The sequence below is a fragment of the Eulemur rufifrons genome, unplaced genomic scaffold, assembly GCF_041146395.1.
Source record: "Eulemur rufifrons isolate Redbay unplaced genomic scaffold, OSU_ERuf_1 scaffold_34, whole genome shotgun sequence".
Taxonomy (NCBI): Eukaryota; Metazoa; Chordata; class Mammalia; order Primates; family Lemuridae; genus Eulemur; species Eulemur rufifrons.
In genome coordinates, this window is record NW_027182817.1 from 3340001 (window position 1) to 3360000 (window position 20000).

The 20000-nt window shown below is 55.5% G+C and overlaps 1 pseudogene; it reads left to right on the plus strand.

The window, feature by feature from the left end:
• Positions 1-19607: 19607 nt before the first annotated feature.
• LOC138379502 (small nucleolar RNA U13) lies at positions 19608-19699 on the plus strand (annotated as a pseudogene).
• The last annotated feature ends 301 nt before the right edge of the window (positions 19700-20000 follow it).

Here is a 20000-nt window from a genome sequence, read left to right on the forward strand (position 1 = left end):
CACGAGAGCCCGTGGGAGGCGAGACCTGCGCCACGACCGGGCCACTGGGGAAACAACGCCACGGGATCCCACCGCCCCAAACCCGAGAGCGGTCCCGCAACGCGCCCGTGACGCCAGCCGGCCAAAGCCTTCGGCACCCCCTCGACCCTCCCAACGGGGCCACCGCCTCACCACCGGGGCGTCCCAGAGCGACGCCGGCCTTCGGCCCGCACGCCACCGCGCCTAATCCCATTCTCATCCGTTTCCCAATCCTGTCTCGCTCCGGGGAGCACCGCGCACCCGTGGAACGACCCCCTCGTTGGCCGGGCGGTCCCCCAAGCCGCAATCCACAGGCGCCAGCACGGGAGCGCCCATCCATCCGCGGCCTGGCACGCGACCGGGTGGAGGGCCGCACGCTCACAGGGGATGGGGAGGGGGCGCGAGACGGGCTCCACCCCCTCCTCCCCCCAGCGCACACCGGGGCGACCCGCGGCCGGGGCACGCAGCGCACACAGGCGGGCGCCCTTCACAGCTGGAACGCCGGCCCGGCCCGGCGTGACCCTCCCCCAGAGTTCAGAGGGGGAGGCGCGGACCACGTTAGGCGAAGAGTGGCACTCGGCCCCCACCGCGGGGGCCGGCGGACCGCTCCCCCCCACGGCAGGGGAGGAGGGAACTCTGCCCACGCACAACTGGCAGCCGCAGGGGCGGCGGCTGACGACGCGCAGAGAGGCGGCGGGCTGGGGGATCCGACAAACCCCAGAAGAGGACACGCCTCCACGATCGCTAGAGAAGACGCTTTCTCGCCGAAGGTGGATCGCCCCCGACCCCCGGTCACCCCCGTAAGGGCCCTGGGCGGAGGTGTGGGGGGGTCTGCGGTATGGGGCAAAACACGCACGGTTGGCGACTCCTGAGCGTTCGCGGTCGGGGCCCCTGGTCCAAAAGCCACCTCACTTCGAGGGGAACACTCCCCCGTCGGTACGGGAGAGGGGTCACCGAGGCAGACCAGGCCGGTGGCAGAGGCCCCCCACGGGGCCGGCCGGCACCACGTCGCCGGCCCGGCCCCACCACGATCGCCCACACGACCGTGCAACAACCCCCCCCTCGGGCAGGGAGGGAAGAGCACAAGCCGTGCGCTCGCCTTTCGAAGTCCGCCACGCACACATCGTGGGGACGCCGAGACAACGCCCCCCGCCCGCCCACGCGGCGCAGGAGGATGCCTCTGGGCTTGCCCGCCTCGACCCCCCCCAACCCCAAGCACGCTGCTCGAGGGTGTACCCAACGCAGCAGACGCTGCAGCGGCGACCAGAGGGGGACGCCGGGAACGAGGACGACAACCACCGCTCGGTTTCGGGCACCTTGGAGAACAACCCGGTGCGCTCCGGGGGCACCACAAAAGGGCCACGCAGACCCAGCAGCCGCGCGCCAAACGGGGCGCGCCACCGGGCGGGCGGCACGGCCCCACACCCGTCCGTCACGGGGAGGGGTGATCCCGGCCAGGCAACAGCCACACAGGGCGAGCGAGGGCTGCCCGCTGCGTCAAGAGGACTCACGATCCCCCGCCAACGCCACGAGGCCGAGGGCGGGGCGACCGCGGTCGGGCCGGATAGTCTCGCACCCGCGCCTCCCACGCACCGCCCACAGGCGGGGAAGGAGAGGTGAGGTGCCCGCGGGCAGAACGAGAAGAGCGGCCACCATTCACCATGAATGGACCGTCCCTCGCCTGGCACGCGGCTCAAGGCCCGGGAGAGCGCGACGTCACCACATCGATCAGGCCCCGAGGACGGGGAGGGTTGGGGGAGGTCAGTCAGGCCGGCGAGGACAGCGATCGGAGGAGCCCGCTTCAGCCTCGCCAGCCCCGCCTCCCAAGCACAACCCAAAGACGAGGACCGCCTGACACGCAACGGCACAGAGCCAGCGGGGTAATGGGGAAGGTTGCCGCAAACCTCCCCCCCCTCCGGGTGCCGTCTCTCGAGGGGACAAGAGACCAACGCGAGAGGCGGGCACCACCGTCGGGACACTCCGACGCCCTAGAGCCGGCGCGCGGGCCCAGGCGGTCAGCTCAAAGGGAACAGGGCAGGGCGCTGGATCCCCAGGAACCCAGAACCCTGTCCGCGTGCGGAGGCCCAACCCCTCCAGCGACAGTCGCCGAAGGACAGCGTGTCAGTACTAACCTGCAGGCGGAAGATGACGATATGAGGTGATCAAAAACACCGCGCAGGAAGACGGGGACCGAGCCACTTGAACACGCCTGCCCCCACGACACTCGACACGGCCACCTGTCCCCAGCAGGTCCCCAGCGCCAGCAGACAAGGGGCACTCAGGGACATCTGGTCGGCCCCCCCCCCCCCGTGGCGTAGAGGGCCAGGGAGGCCCTCACCGTCCACGCGCGCCACCCAGGGCCCAGCACGGGGACTTGTGGAGGAGAAAACATCGGGACGGGACCGCCACGGCCCACGAGCGGCCGCGGGCCGACAGGGGTCGCCCTCGCCGGCCACCCAGGGCCACCCAGGGCCCGGTCCCCGGCCCCAGCACGGGGACTTGTGGAGGAGAAAACATCGGGACGGGACCGCCGCGGCCCACGAGCGCCCACGGGCCGACAGGGGTCGCCCTCGCCGGCCACCCAGGGCCACCCAGGGCCCGGTCCCCGGCCCCAGCACGGGGACTTGTGGAGGAGAAAACATCGGGACGGGACCGCCGCGGCCCACGAGCGCCCGCGGGCCGACAGGGGTCGCCCTCGCCGGCCACCCGCGCCACCCAGGGCCACCCAGGGCCCGGTCCCCGGCCCCAGCACGGGGACTTGTGGAGGAGAAAACATCGGGACGGGACCGCCGCGGCCCACGAGCGCCCGCGGGCCGACAGGGGTCGCCCTCGCCGGCCACCCGCGCCACCCAGGGCCCGGTCCGTGCCCCCAGAGTAGGACTCGGAAGAAGCCACGGACGACTGGGTGCCACTCACAGGGCTATCCCTGCCTCCTGATCGGGAACCAGGGAAAATGGGTAGGAAAGGCGAGGCCGAGGGAGAGGGACACGCATGCACGGGACGGCGGCCGGTCGCCGGACACCCTCCTCTCCCGTCCGCGTGTGCCGTCTCCTTCCTGTCCCCGCGGGGTGGGTCGGGTCTCCAAAGCGGCCACAGCGTGCTGGTCGACCTGCCCGGGCAGCCCCGCAAGCCGCCTGGCTGGCTGAGCCTGGAAGCGCGGCGACAACGTCCTCCCGCCACACAGCCCTGCAGGCCCAAGCTCTGCCTCCCAGATGTCCCAGCCGGCGTCCCGGCACGAACCAGATGGCCCCGCGAAGGCTGCTTGCTTCCCGGAACTCAGCCTCGCTCGCATCGGGGACTGTCCCCTGCTTTGCCTGCTGCACCGAAGATGCAGAGGACAAGAGACTTGTAGAAAAGCGGCCGCCAGGTGGAGCCCGACCACAACCGGCGCCAGCCACCAGAGGTCTGCTGCAAAACACGGGGCAACCCTCTGGAGCCCATCATTTCAGAGTCCAGAAGGTCCCCCGGGGGCATCAAACACAGTCCCCCTACTCCCCACGGAAGCCATCGAAAAATGACGGGTCAGTCTAGGGCCACGCCACCCTGAACGCGCCCAATCTCGTCTGATCTTGGAAGCTAAGCAGGCCCCGGCCTGGCTAGCACTGGGATCAAAGAAAGGATGGGTCGGCCCGACCACCGACACCGTCCACCAAACCCGTCTCTGCACAGACCACAACATAGCCGAGAGACAGACAGGCAGAAACAGAAAGAGAGAAAGGGAGAGAAAGGAAAAGAACAGAAAGAAAAGAGACGGAGAAACAGAGAGAGAAAGTCAGAAAGAAGAAAACAGTAAATAAGAAAAGACAGGAAGAGGGCGCGGGGAAGAAAGAAAAAGGAAGGGAGGAAGGAGATAGGAAACACAGAAAGACAGAAGGAAAGAAGAAATAAGGAAAGAAAAGACAGGCAGAAAGAAAGAGAATGAGAAAAAGGAAGGAAGGATGGAAGCAGAAAGAAAGAAGAAAGAAAGAAAGACAGACAGACAGAAGGAGGGAAAGAAAGAAAAGAAAAAGAAAGGAAATTAAGAGAGAAAAAGAAAGAGCACGGAAAGATGGAAAGAGAAAAAGATAGAGAGAAGGAAGGGGAGAGAAAGTATAGAAAGAGACAGAAAGGAAGAAGGAAGGAGAGAGAAAGGAGAGAATGAGAAAGAAAGAAGGTAGGAAAGTAGAAAGGGGGAAGAAAGATGGAAAAAACAGAGATAGAAACACAGGATAACAGGAGAAAGGAAGAGAGGAAAGAAAAATGGAAAGAAATACGGAAGGAAGGAAGGCAGGCAGGCAGGAAGGAAGACAGGAAGACTGAAAGAAGGAAACAAAAAAGAAGTAAAGAAAAGGCAGAAGGAGGAAGAGAAAGAAAGAAAGAAGAGGGGGGGAGAGATGATAGGATGAGAAAACCTTTCTGTCGTGGAATCATAAAACCCCTTCCTATCTTAGGATCATGAAACCCAGGGTGGAACTATGATACACTTCACATTCTCAGAGCACGCCGGCTGGTGAAACAAAGAAAGAAGTCAGGGACAAAGAGAACACATTCACGGGGCCTGGCCGGGGGCCAGGGTGGGGCGGCCCGAGGCTGTCGCCAGAGCCATCTCTGTGGCAGGACGTCGCAACACGCCTACCGGATTTTCCCATAACGCTCGCCCGCCGCCAGGTGACCCCCGTCATCCACCGATCCAAGTGCCAGCCTGGAAAGGACGGGCTCCCTCGTGGGGGAGGGAGCGTGGGGGCGGGAGTGGGTACACACTGGGTCGCAGGCCTCCTCCCGGCCCCTCTCGGACCACGTCTCTCAGCCCTCGGGCACACTCCCCACCACTAGTCGACCAGAGAGCCCCCGGGGGGGGGGGGGCGGAGGGGGGCGTCCACGGCAGGGAGAGAGGACAGGGACCCATCGGCCCGTGCTAGATGCCACGGGTGGAGGCAGGACCTGCTGAAGACACACGAACAGTACGGAGAGGTTCAGAGCGGGGCCTAGGCGCAGCCACTCACGATGATCTCACAGTTGGACTATCTGTCACGGTGCACCGAAGCGCATGAAGTGGGCGCTCCCGGAAACGGCGTGTGTGTGTGTGTGTGTGTGTGTGTGCGCGCGCGCGCGCGCGCGTGCGCGTGCGCGTGTGCCTGTGTGTGGGAGGGAGAGAGAGAGAGAGAGAGAGATGGGAGAAGACGGTCGGTACATTCACTCACTCCTGTACCCGGGCCAGTCGTTTCTCCCGAAGGACAGAAATCCATAAAACACCCACGTCTAAAGAGTGTTTACACAGAGCTAACCCTAGGTCGAATCAGTCAGGAGTCGAGTGCGGGGAATCCTATGGTCCCAAACTGGGACTCCAGTCCCGGCCCCATAGCAAAAGGGGGTCATTTCTCAGAAAACGCACGCACACAGAAACGGGTAACGTTTATACAATTTTATACCGTGGTAGTGACTTCCTTCCCCGCGCCCGTGTTCTTGGGATTGGTCTCACTACATAGTACTTTTTTGTTTTTTCTGAGCTTTATTTTATTTTATTTTATTTTACTGTCATTTCGTTAGAGATGATGGGGAGGGGTGGCGGGGGAGCAGGGCATAGTTCACTCACTGGAAGCCTCAAACTCCTGGGCTCCAGCGATCCTCCTTCCTCAGCCTCCCAAATCGCTGGGACTACAGGCGTGTGCCACCATGCCCGGCTAATTTTTTTCTATTTTTGGTAGAGACGGGGGTCTTGCTTTTGCCGAGGCAGGTCTCGAACTCCTGACCTCAAGCGATCGGTCCTCCTCCCCGCCTTGGCCTAGGATTACAGGCGTGAGTCACCAAGCCTGGCCTGGATCGGTTTTTAATAGGTAAGGTCTACGAGACATCCCAGTCCAAACATCGATTCGGTGGGTCTCTACAGGATTCCGGGCGGAGATCCGATCTGGGGTTTACAACGTGGAGAATTAAGGCCTGGCTAGCAAAGAGCCCAGTGACTGAAGAGGGACGATGCTCGTCAGTCGTACAGAGCCTGAAAAGATGCAACACGGGGAAACGTTTCCAGGTTCCTCTCAGAAGAGGATGTCAGATGAGATGCCGAAATGAAAAGAATGGGTTCAAGCCAAAAGGAAAAATAGATAAATAAGTCAATAAATAAAACTACGGGAGACAGCCAGGAGACACTGTTTCCTCAGAAATGGCTAGGAAGCCTCCCAGGATAACCTGGATAGCAGCATATGTTCCTCCTCTTCCTCCGGCTCCCTCTCTTGTGTTCGTGTTTGTTTTCTGCAAACGCCAAGATGGGGCAGGGGTGGGGGACACCACGCCGGGTGGGCGAGCAGATCACCCTGCCCACCACAGGAGGGAGCACACACACACCCACCCACCCCGGGTCATCACTCTGTAGTTCCGCGTGAGTGAGGTGAGGCCCGGAACGGTGCTAGTAGCTTTCCAAGTGGTCAAAAAGAATGCACAATAACTGGACCGAGGCCTGTCTGGACGCTGTAAAGGCCCACTTGAAAACTTATGCTTGCTCGCTAGGTGACCGATGTCCGCTTGACCTATGTCTGTAATTGGAAATACGTACCTTGCGGAGATAAAACAAAGCAATTAACTTGTAACTAAGTGTTTAAACTTTCCAGCTGCCTGTTGTAAAATTGATTGTGCTTGCTTAACGCCTGAAAGAATGTTCCTTAATTGGAGCTATCTGTTTCTGTAAACCTGCTCGCTTAAAGACTGTAACCGAAACGAAACGGGGGCCCGAGGCTGGTCCCGGACCACACAGCTGCGGAGTAGGTGGTATAGTGTTGTTTCAACCGCCGTGCCTAAAGTCACGGAGCTCTAGCTTAGGATAGTCTGAAACCTTCCTGCTTTTTTCGGCTCGGGGCCATTCTCTGTACCTGTACCCTAACAGGGCAGGGGGTGGTCGCTGGCCAGCTAATATGGACTCATGACTTGGCTCAATTCGGTCTCTAGGTTGTCCTGTCTCGCACTCCGTACTATAACAGATGCCATACCGGTTCAACCCAGCTCTGAAGGAAAGAAATGCGGAGCGTTCCACTAGCCGGAGGAAGGCAAAACGCACCTCTGCCTTCCTCTGAGGGCACGTCTGAGTGAACGGGTCGTTCTCCCTGCCCGTCACCCCAAGCCCCTCATCCCGGACCCCACCACACCCGGCCTTGACCTCCTCGGCCCTGCCCACCAGGCCCCATCATGGCCTCTGGAGCCTGGGCTCTCTCTCTCTCCAGGCACTGGCACTGCCCCCCGCCCCCACCCCGGGACATGAGATCCAGGGCCTCTGTCTCCCAGGCCTCCCAGCTGTCTTGACTTGCGGACTCAGTGCCTGCTCTGCCAGAGAGACCTCTTGCTGCGGGGTGGCTCTCAGTGGCTGCATCTCAGCGGTCTAACGTGTCCCCCACCATCCACGTGGCCGCCGGCGTCAGGCTTCGGTGCCGTAGTGCCACCCTGCCTCCCTTCCGGGGGAATCCCACGCTGCCTCAGGCCCATTATGACCTGGAAGAGGCTGCACCTGTGGGGTCTGCCCATTTCCATTACCCCCCCCCACACACACACATCACCCCCCGGTCCCCCCATAGGGGTTAGGAAGAAGGCAACACGTCCTGGTACAAGGGTTGAACTGAAGGGGCGAGTGAGTGGCCACCTGGCAGGGGCATCGCAACAGATGGCTGAAGAGTCAGCCGCCGAGTGCAGAAATGTCACGGAACTTGGGGTGCCACTGCCTTGCTGAGATAGGGCCAGGGCAGGCTTTAAAAGGCTAAAATTCTCCCTGCCTTTGGTACGTTAATACAGAACCCATGGTCCTTTCTAATTTTTGATTCCCGGAGAGGCAGGAAGTATTCCAAATGGCCACGCCATGGCTTTTCTAAATTGCCCACAAGGCCTTCTCCGACCCAGCGGGTCAGGGGTTTGCTTTGGTGTTACATCGTGGTAAAAGAGACATCCCACAGCAGTGACCATGTCCATCGACTCCGTCGGCGCTCTCAGGCTCGTAGTCCCACTTTTCAGACAAGCCTGGATGGCCACTCCGTGTCACTCTTTGCCAAATGCCAGCCACTCTCCTCCCCGCCCCGCATCCCCCATTTGGCCACCACAACTCTTCATCCCCAGGCGCCCTCCGGTAAAGTGTGCTCCTGTCTGTACACCTACTCCGTTGGGGGCGGGGGGGGGGGCGAGGTGGCACAAGAGGTGGCTGGTGGCCGGAGCAGGCCCGCCACCTTGAGTGTGTGGAACAGCGCTGAGGATTTCCTAAGGGAAGAAAGAGGGTGGGGAGAGCGAGAGAGCATCTCCTCCTCGTGAACCTCACAGATGATTGAGGACAAACAGGCCTGCACGGGGGGGGGGGGGGGGGGGAGGGGAGGGGAGGGGCAGGGAGGGTGCCGAGTCTGCACCAGAGAAAATGGCTTTGTGGGGGGGTGGGAGGGGAAGAGGGCAGAAAGATTTTCTGTCTTTCTAAAACTTCCCCCAGGCTTTTGGGAACTTGCAGCCCGGCCTGCATCCCTGCATCCCTGAGGCACGTTAACTCTTTGGTTATAACTCCAGGTGGCCCCCAGGGTGGGCGGCCCACAGAGTTCAAGGGCTTTCTTCTCAGCAGAGACGGGACCTTTAGAACAGCTAACTGCAGTAATTGCCTGAAGCTGAGAACCAACCCTCCCTCCTTTAAAACCTCTGTATTTCTGCCTAGGCCTATGTTCACGAAATTTGGGGGTTTGAGACTGAGAAGCTCTACCCTATTTATTTCCTCCTTTGTCAGCAAAGTAGACTCTCTGTTTTCTTACTCCTCATACCGCTTGTCCTCGTTACTCGGCCTCGTGGACAAGCAGCTGAGCTTTCGGTCACAAGTCCACACCCCAGGGTGGAGGGGTCCAATCCACCCCTGTCCAGACCTGGGCCCTTCCTGCCTCCCTCCCGAGACGATCTGTTTGGCAGCCCAGCCGCCTTGGACTGGGCCACAAGGAGGACACAAAGTAAAGACCCAGCCCCCCCCCCCCCACACACACACACACACACGGTAGTGGCGGTGGGTGGCAGTTCTCCAAGGGTTTGGGGCTTTTCCTGAGGCAGGAGACGGAGGGGACTGATTTCTTTAGAGCTCCGTCCCCTCCCCCATGCGCTGTGCCGCCTGGAAGCGGCAGCTCGCGGGGCGGGGTCGGGGCTGAAAGCGGCTCCACCCGAGAGAAGCCCGAGGCGGCTACGTGCGAGCGCGCATGCGCAGTCAGCTCGCGGGGCGGGGTCGCGGCTGAAAGCGGCTCCGCCCGAGAGAAGCCCGAGGCGGCTACGTGCGAGCGCGCATGCGCAGTCAGCGCAGTGAGTGGGGGAGGGGTGGAAAACGGCGGAAGGGCTCCGCCGAGGGCCCGGCCATCTGTGCGGCCAGGCTAGGGGTTTCCCTCTTGGGCCGGGAGCTCGTACTCCGCCCCCAGCCCGCAGGCAATCCCGAGGGGCAGAAGCACGACTTGCTGGGCACCTCCTCGGGCGAAGCGGTCGCGGTGGCTGGGTTACGTGGGGCCCAGACGAGTCTCTGGTTCTGGGAGCGGCACCTCCCCCACGCGCCTCTCCTCTTGGGCCTTCACACCCCCCCCCCCCCGCTCCGGCCCCAGGGGAGGGGAGGAGTGGGGGGCAGGGATCTTAAGCCGCCCCCCGCCCGCCACCGCCAGCTGACCCGTCCCGTGGTTGGCCCAGGGAACCCTAGAAAAACCCTTAAACCTGAGCTGCTGCCCCGCAAGGACAGGGGAAGTCAGACACCCCTCCCTGATGGAGTCAGATTTTATAACAATGAGATACTGAATGTCCGACGGGCCTAAGGCCAGGCAAGACAAAGCTTAACGCATATCTAGCAGGCCAACCGTTTACTGAACTACAGGGCACTTGAGTTTTGGGTAAACTGTCCAGTGGCTTGTCTGTGATTAGCAGACCTCCTTACCTTAACTGAAAACATGATGCAAAGCCTTTAGGCAGAGGTTCATTTATGTCATCAATTGCAAATCAAAGAATCTTTAAACCCAGCTGTAAACCTGTAAACACCGCACCCTCCCTCCCCCGCCCCCCCCAACTGCCAGATGTCCTGCCTTTTCAGCGCAGACCAATGTACCCCTTCCATGTTTTGATTTGTGATTTTACATGTAATTCCTGTCTCCCTAAAATGTATGAAGCCAAACTGTAACCCACCCCACCACAATGGGTCCGCTTGCTCAAGGCTTCTTGGGCGTAGCTCTCTGGGCCATGATCACGGCCGTTGGGCTCAGAATAAAACTCTTTAAATTATTTTGCAGTGATTTGGGGTTCTTTTCCATGGACGAGTCAATCGTGTTCACATTATTTTAGCCTTGGGAGCTTTTTCTTTTCTATTATGTCTGATCCTGATCGCTAGCCAGGTATTCATTCATATTTTTGGTTGGTGGTGGTGCTCAAGCTCGTCTTTGTACGTCCCAAATTGGCGAAAGCCACCGTGAATATGTTTTACACCTTCCAAGAGCTAGCGCTTATTGCCGTATCATAACCAGGGCTCGCAGCAATTTTTCTTTTTTTTTTTTTTAAAGCTGCTTCCACTTTCTACCTGGGTATACATACGAGTATACCCTTTAAATGAATGCTTGCATCGAGGAACCAGGAAGTGGTTTTTGTTGTTGTTGCTGTTGTTGTTTTCCCCCAGTCATTTATCTGCTCCTCAACCCTCATTATTTATCTCTCTCACACACAGACACACACACACACACACACACACACACAAACACACACACCCCATCTCTGTAGAAAAGCTCACGGAGATTGTTCATCCACCGCGTGCTTTCTGTTGACAGTATCTGAGACGATAAGGAGCACCATGCATTCTGTTCTAAGAGAAAAATTGCATATATCAGTATGATTATATTTTACTTCTTGTGTGAATTTAGTGGATCTCATAAAAGCTGATCTTGATTTTCACAGCAGAGAAAAGTGGGCTTCTGTTTTGGTTTTGTTTTTGTTTTTCTGGAGGGGTGGTGTCTTCACATAAGTGATCATCTTTACAAGTATGCTATATCCGAGAAATTTCAGAAAGCTGCAAAGAGTGACTTGTTGACAATGCTTGCATTGAATGATGTATCTGAATCTGTGAATCGAAGGGGTCAGCATCTGACCAGAAAGCACTGTTAGAGGAAGAGGGGTTTCGGGTCTTTTCCTAAATTGTATCTGCCTAAGGCGGAAAATATTTCTGTTTCCCTATGACATGGTATTTTCCTCACAAGCAGTGTTAATGGCTCCATATGACTCTAGACTGGCTGCAGAGCAGAGACTCCATGGTCTCCACTACTTGACTCTGTCTGTCCAAGAATGGCCTCCACAGCTCTCCTCTGTGAGATATCCACTCTCAGAGGTGGCACGGTATGGTGGGTAGGGGGATATGCTGGATTTTGAAAACTCAGAGTTTGAACCCCAGTGCTTTATTTCTTAGCAACATGAACTTTGTCAGATCACATCACCCTGCTGAAGCCCAGTCACCTAAAGGGTAGAAAATGCAATGGATAGATTGACGCTTCTCTTCTCTTCTCCTCTCTTCTTTCTCTCTTTCTTTCTTTCCTTGTGTCTTCCTGTCTCTCTCTCTCTCTCTCTCTTTCTTTTTGTCTTTTTCTTTTTTTTCTTTTGACGGGCCCTCACTCTGTTCCCCAGACTAAAGTGCAGTACCATCATCATAGATCACTGCAACTTCAAACTCCTGGCCTCAAGCGATCCTTTCCCCCTAGGCTTCCCAAAGTGCTAGGATGCAGTTTTATTTTTATCTGTGACACCATGGGAGGAAATATCTTTTAGGGTCATAGGGTCAGAAATTTAGATCTCTTCTTTGAACTCATGGTAGCGGCTAACTGGGATTTTCAGTGTGTAAACGTAAGCCACTTGTAATTTCACCAGTACTCCCGTTACTTGTCATCTATTCAGGAGGTGAACTCTTCTTCCCCTACCATCTACTGTTCAAACGCGTTGGCCACAAGGATAATTTGAATATCAGATTCAGAGCACAAATAATTAAGGTCCTGTAGCGTTAATAAGTAAAAGGGGCCACACACAAACCTGTGGAAGTCTGTGTCCCTTCCAGTTTTTTATTTTGTTTGTTTGTTTGTTTGTTTTTGGGTCCCCCCCCCCCCCGAGACTGAGTCTCACTCTGTTGCCCGGGCTAGAGTGAGTGCCGTGGCGTCAGCCTAGCTCACAGCAATCTCAAACTCCTGGGCTCAGTCGATCCTCCTGCCTCAGGCTCCCCAGGAGCTGGGACCACAGGCATGTGCCACCATGCCCGGCTAATTTTTTTCTATATATTTTTAGTTGTCTGGACAATTTCTTTCTATATTTTTAGTAGAGACGGGGGCGGGGGGTCTCACTCTCGCTCGGGCTGGTCTCGAACTCCTGACTTTGAGCGATCCTCCCGCCTCGGCCTCCCAGAGTGCTAAGTTTACAGGCCTGAGCCAACGCGTCCGGCCTGTGTCCATTCTTTAATGTTGTGTGTTGCTCAGTTATGAAAAGGCAAGGGAACATAAAATCCGAGTTTTAGGGATGACTTATAGGCTCAGTATTCTTTTTTTTTTTTTTCCTCCTCTAAGCCTATGTGAATATCAAGGAGGGTAAAAAATTCAGTGTTCTCAGTTCAGTGCCCAACCAACCTCTGTTTCCAGAGTAAAAATTGAGCATCCTATTACACCTTTATTTCCCTTTGGTATGCTAAGGCCCAACTCGGCAGAGAGGTCACTGTTTATTCTCTTTGCTAAGATCACATGTGCCATAGTCTGTCTGCTTTGTCTCCTTTAGGGGTAATCATCCAATCTTACCCGGGCCCCTCACATCCTCGTGACAATAGGCCTCCTTGGTTTACTGAAATAGAAAAGACCGGCTCATCAGCAATGTTCGATCGGTTGCTTCAGAAACAAATGTTGTTCTGCTTTCTTTACTATGGTTTTTTTTTTTTCCTTCTTTCTTCCGTCAGACCCAATCCGATATAGGTGGGAGAGAAGGTAACCGGAGCCTCTTGAAAAACCGAAGTGAACCAAAGCGAGCTCACAGATTCAGATAGAAATCAGGAGGAAGAAAAATTGAGAGATAACATGGATTTTCTGTCTAGCGGGTGTTCTCACACTTCAATTTTACCAGAAGCGTTAGGTAGGATGACGATGACGATAATTGTGACAAACACTATTCTCATTGGACAGATAAGGAGGCAGGCTCAGAGTGACGAGTAACCTGGGCCTAAATAGATCGCTAAGAAGCATCATAGTGTGTTCCTTGGTTACGCTGTTTTGTGAAGCTCAAAAAGTTTGGGGTGCGCGTGCGCGTGCGTCCATGTGCGTACGCAATCATAGGTGTTCTAGTAAAACGGATACGAGGTAGGATTTCCCATACCTTCAATGATTTCATGTCCTGCAGGAACATAATGTTCCGGGATCAGGTTTTTATTCTGCCTTCTGTGCCACATGCTCAACATGCCTGTGACTTTACAGCCGAGACTTGCTCAGGGGGAGCCCATTCTCATCTTCTGGGAGGTTCTGCTAATCTTTAAAAGACAAGGACATAGGAAGATGATCCTATAACAACGACTGTGACCACGATTAAAGGCTTACTGTTTACCACGCGTGCTTCTGTGGGCTTTGCCTGCATTTGCTTTTTCACTCTGCACAATATCCCTGTGAGGTAGGCACCATGATTTCTGCATTTGCAGATGAAGAGGCTGAGGCTCAAGAGGATGTATGACTCGCCAAGTTACCAAACACGGAGTGTCGTCCAGGAAGCCAGTCCAGGCCCCCCGGCTCTGCAGCCACTCTGCAATGCTGATTCTGAGCCTGACCGTTTCATCACTGGTGGCTCCCTGAGAACCTTGACTCGGCCCCCTTCCTCAGTTCACTTGGGAAACATATTCATGTGTGTGTATTTCTCTCCTTCCCTCTCCCACCCCCCCCTCTCTGTTTTAGTTTTTATTATTTTGAAAAGTGCATAGAACGATAAAAACTTTAAAAGTAGGAAAAAGCTTACGGAACACGTAAGGACACAGAGAAAGAAAATATCTGTGTACAACAGTGCAACGCATTTGTGTTTTAAGTCGTGGTGTTGCAAAAGAGTCCAAAAGTTTAAAAGAAAGAAAAACAAACAAACAGACAAACAAACAAACAAACAAAAAAAAAAACCAAACCACCATGGAAAAGTTTATGAAGTGAAAACACTTACAGTAAGCTAAGGTTAATGTATTATTGAAGAAAGAAATTTCTAAAGGTAAATGTCGTGTGGCCTAAGTGTCCAGGGTTTATGAAAACCTACAGTAAGTAATGTCCTAGGCCTTCACATTCACTCACCACTCACCGCCAACTCACAGACTCACCCAGAGCAACCTCCCGCCCGCCCTGCAAGCTCCATTCACCGTAAGTGCCCTGGCCAGGTGTCCCACTGCACAGAAACCTATTAGACTGCATTTCTTCCCATTACTATCAGTAGTTGTACATTTCTTAGGACTGTAGGCCTACGATACACCTCCAGGCATAGTTAGGGGTTGGGAAGAGGAGGGAAGAGGCCATTCTTCATTTATTAATTGGGTAGCATGGGGGCAGGGGAGGCAGTTTCCTCCTTCTCCTCCTCGTCCCCCTTCTCTCTTGTTTTGCTTCTCCCTCTCTTGTTTTTCTTTATTCCCCTCCCAGTTCCCCCTTCCATCGTCTCGATGGATTTGGATGAGACGTAGACATTTTCTACGTCAGGCCTTAATCATACCGAGGGAGCAGGAGAAAAGTAAGCCGCCTACCATGACACGATGGAATGGAAGTTTGTCAGCCATTGACTGCTGTGGCATTCCGACATTTAGTGTCTTCAGGACATTCTATATTTCTGCTATCCCACTAGAATATATCTCCTCGATCACTACTGTGTGGCCACATCCCAGCTGTTTCGTGAGCCACCCTCAATGTTCGTGACAATGTAGTGTGGGGACTCCCTCCGTCTGGTGCCTTAAACTCGCACATTTGGGGTTTTGTATCAGGATAGCAAAGCGATCGCCTTTAAATAACCTGGCTGGCCATGGTGGCTCATGCCCGTGATCCCCGCAACTTGGGAGGCAGAGACGGGAGCGTGACTTGAGCCCAGCAGCTGGAGACCAGCCTGGGTAACACGATGAGACCTCATCTCTACCAACAAAAAAAAGAAAAATTATGGCGGGTGTGGCAGCATTTGCCTATAGTCCCAGCTACTCAGAAGGCTGAGGCAGAGAGGATCACTTAAGCCCTGGATTTGGAGCTTGCTGTGAGCTACAATCAGGCCAAGGCGGCCTGGGAGAGGACAGAGTGAAAGAAATCCTGTCTCAAAAAAGAAAAGAAAAGAAAAGAAAGAAAACAAGACCGATAACACAACACAACTTAGAAGACTTGGTGTTACTGAAAGCTCGGCCACTTGCCCACGAGGCCGAATAACGAGGACAAGCTGTTTGAGGAGGAAGGAAAGAGAGAGTCTATTTTGCCGGTAAAGGAGAAAATAGGGTAGACCTTCCCATCTCAAGCCTCCGAATTTCCCCGATCATAGGGCTAGGCAGAAATACAGAGCTTTTAATGAGGGGGGGGAGGGGTTCTCAGCTTTAGCGATGATTGTGGTTAATTATTTCAATCGTCCAGGCTCTGCCAAAAACAAAGCCTGTGAACTCTGCCGGCTGCCCACCTGGGGGGGGGGGGGCGGGGCAGGGGACCACTTGGGAGTTTTAAGAAAAGATTTAACCTGCCTTGGGGACATAGGCCAGACTACAAGCTCCCAAAAGTGGTGGTGGTGGTGGTGGTGGTGGTGGTGGGGAGCGTAAAACGACAGAACGTCTTTCTGTCCTTTATTGGTTTCTCCTTTTCCCCCCCCCCCCCAGGTGCCAAAAGACCTGAGACTGATGCCGAAAAGAAATAGGTACAGGCGCCCACGTGCACACACAAAGATATACGATCGAATACATCGTGTTGACAGTCGGGGAAACTGGAAGATGATGGGGAAGTATCACGAGCAACTTTGTATTTCTTCCAGGACAGGAAAATGGACACGAAGAGAAAAATTCATCGTTCTCGGCGTAGGATAAAAAGCCACATCTTGTTACTTAATATAATTCATTCTGTGATTTAAGTTTTTATACGATATGATATTCGATAAGCCTAAAAAACAAGATAAAAGAGAAACAAACAAAAGGGAAAAAATAAAAATAAAAAAGACGACGGGCAGAGGCCTACGGTCCCGGGAGGAGGCAGAGAGCGGGAGGAGGGGCGCCTCCCGCAGACAACAGGGCGGGTGGGCGGAGACCCGCTAGAGGCTAGGGCTGCCCCGGGCGGGCCCAGAGCTGCGGGCCCGGGAAGAAGAGGGTGGGACCGTCCGGACCGTGCTCTCCTCCCCGCCCTCCACACCTCCCGGGAGTCAGCTCTCAAACTCCCAACGTCACCTGACTTTCCGGATCCCGAGGTCTGATCAAAGTGGCCGCTAGGTGACACCCAGCAACCGCTGCCGGTGTCATCCTGAAAAGAACGGACCCTATGACTGACGGGGGTGGGGCGGGGTGGGGGTGGGGCGCACAGCGGGTGGCCCGGCCAGCTCCCCTTCCTCCTCGGAGCGGATCGGATCATCTGGAACTTTATCCAGAGAGGAGAGAGTGCCCCTGGGTGTGTGCTAGAAGCCGGAGGGTTGGGGCAGGGACCTACCCAAGAGAGAAGTAGAGTACAGGGAGTTTCAGAGTTGACCCACTCACGATCTCGCCCTGGTCAATACAAGAGTGGCAATATCTGTCACCGTGGAATGAACACTTGGTACCGAAGACCTTTGTCTATGCTGGCCCCCCTATGCCTAGGGGGGGGCATGTGGCCAGAATCTGACATCCTAAACGTCTTCGTAGAAAGAATTTGGGGGTGGGGGTGGGGGAGAGAGACAGAAAAAGAAAAGAGAGGGGGAAAGAAATGGCTGCCACAAAACTATCAGAACAGAGAAGCGACCGATAGGGCCTATCTGGTTAAGTTCTTTCCCTACCCAGAGAACGACTTGACGTAGCTGACGTCACTGCAGTCAGGCCACGTTCCGGTGGACACAGAGAGTCAGGGATAGAATTTCACGCTCGGCACTGTCTCTCGTGACAGCGGGAAGGTGGAGGGTGGCTGAGGGTTCTATGCTCCTTTATCACACACCGTCAGGTAGGTCAGGTAAAATTGAGGACAGATTTCCAGTGTTTCGAGAAAGGAAGAGCACTCGTGCAGGCCATCTATCTGTACGTGGGAGAGTGTCCCCGAAAAGTGGCTTTCAGTGCCGGGATGTGCCTAGGCCAAGAAGGTACACGATCCTGAGTGAGAATGGTCCGTCCCATAGAGTCAGTCGGTAGGAGGCCACCGGTCGAGACGGAACTGCCCCCCCCACACCCGCCCCCGCCCCACAGAGCAGACAGACTCAGAATGGAGTCACTCGGTGCCAGTGCCCTGCCCGGGTGCCCCATCATTCAACCGAACTGGGAAACAGGTGGGCTTTCCGACCCTCGGGAGGGAGCTTCACGGCGGGCGGACAGATCAGAAGGGGCCCGGCTCCCTTGAGCGGGCAGGCTGGGGACGGTCGGTGGGGTCTCTTGACAGGAGGCACCACGGAACCCTTGAGGCAATGTCGGGGGCACCTATGTTGCGGTCCAAAGCTAGCGTCTGAGAAGTCGTCCCGAAAGAATGATGGCGTCAACAAGTCCCCTCCGTTCAAGAAACGAGATTCATTTCTAGAGGAGGGCCACCCACGCGGGAGAACCGTAGGCTTCCTGTGGACATTCTCTTCAAAAGGCAATTCACTCAGCGGAGTGAAAACCGGAAAAATCGCTGTCCTCCGACGCAGCTGCAGAGAAAAGATGGCACCAAAATCAATGAAACACACACACACACACACACACACACACAAACACACCTCCTCCCATCTGAACGAGCACTCCGGACGGTCACATAGGGAGAGCGACGGGCTCTCTTCCCACCCTGTGGTTTTCTACCTTTCGTTGCGGTTTTTTCCCTCAGTGGATAGAGGAGGAGACACAGGGGGCTCAGCCGGCATGCGAGTGGGTTTATCATCCTCTGTGAGTATCAACACGCGACACCACCTAAGTGAAGGAACACACCGGTGTTTCATGTCATGTGGCTCAATGCCTGGCAGATACGAGCCTTTGCAGGCCTCCTCGTGATCGACAGGACGTCGCCTTGGACACGGACACATCTTGTCCCTCCCTCCCGAGGCGATAGGCGGTTCCGTACCTCCTCGGGGCCAGGGCACAGTCTGCCTAGGCACCTACAACACGTGTGGCAACAGCCTCGATGGCTCTGCCATGAGAACGAACTCCCGTGGCACGGGGGTGGGGTGGGGGGGGTCGGGTGCTGAAGAATTCAGCTGAGTGAAGGAATGCCACGGGATTCAGAGTGCCATCGGTGGGCTGAGAGGCGAGCAGGGCGGGCTTTGAAAGGGTAACATTCTCCCTGCCTTCCGTCTGTCTGTGAATACAGAACGTACACGCCAGGCGGGGTGGCTCACGCCTGTAATCCTAGCACTCTGGGAGGTAGAGGCGGGTGGATCGCTCAAGGTCGGGAGTTCGAGACCAGCCTGAGCAAGAGCGAGACCCCCATCTCTACTAAAAATAGAAAGAAACTATATATCTAAAAATATATACAGAAACAGTATCTAAAAATATATACAGAAAAATATTAGCCGGGCACGGTGGCGCATGCCTGTAGTCCCAGGTACTCGGGAGGCTGGGGCAGTAGGATCGCTTGAGCCCAGGAGTTTGAGGTTGCTGTGAGCTAGGCTGACGCCACGGCACTCTAGTCTGGGCAACAGAGTGAGACTCTGTTTCAAAAAAAAAAAAAAAAAAAAAAAAAAATATATATATATATATATATATATATACACACACACACACACACACACACACACACACGTATATCCAATTAGCTGGGCATGCTGGCACATGCCTGTAATCCCAGCTACTCGGGAGGCTGAGGCAGTCTGATCGCTTGAGCCCAGGAGTTTGAGATTGCTGTGAGCTAGGCTGACGCCATGGCACTCTAGCCAGGGCAACAGAACGAGAGACTCTGTCAGAAAGAAAAGAAGAGCGAGAGCGAGAGAGCGAGAGAAAGAAAGAAAGGAAGGGAGAGAAAGGAAAGAGAAGGAAGGGGGGGAGAGGGAGAGAGAGAGAGAGAGGAGAAAACTATTAAAAAATTCGGGACCAGATCCATCGGTCGGTACTCAGAAGCGTGACGATCGGGTGTTCCCGAGCACGTGTGAGATGTGTCTTCTCCCTGACGCCGCGTTTCCTCCACACACACATCACCCATCTGCCGTGGAAAAAAAGCAACAAAAAGAGAGAAAGAGATTAAGAAGGGAAAATGGAAACAGGGCAAAAGAGGAAGAAAGAAAGAAATTTCGAAAAAAAGAGACCAAAGTCACAGCGAGAAGGAAGAATACTGAGCCCAGAGCGACACCTAGTGACCACACCGTCACAAGCACCCTAGGGCCCCAATTCGCCAGAGACATCTGGTGGACCCCAGGGCAACATGTGGTCGACCCGGGGCCATGGCGTCTGCAGCCGATTCCCAGGCGGGCACACGAGCCCGGGGAAACTCATTCTCAGCGCGGGGAGGAGGGGAGGGGAAATAATAGCAAAGTCACACCAGATCCCTTTCTAGTTCATAAACGTGTTGATTGCGTGTTCACGCGCACGTGTGAGAAGGGCCTCCTGGTGTGTCGGCACGTCACCCGCGTGACGTGAAACCATGAATCCGGGGGGGGGGGGGAGCGGAAAGGCGGGCAGGAAAAGGCAAAGAGAGAATAGATAAAATGAAAGGACCAAAAACAAAGTCACACAGCAGGGTAGGGGAGTGAGAGCAAGTCGAGAGACTGCAGACAGAAACTCCGAGAGGAGAGGAATGCTCCGGAGCGCCCCTCGCCCCGCGCGAGAAGAATACCGATCGCAGGGTGACCCCTAGGGGCAGCGAGGCCAGAGAGACCACATCCGCCCCGAAGCCTCCCTGTCAGGATGACAACCACAGAGCAGACATCTGGTCAAC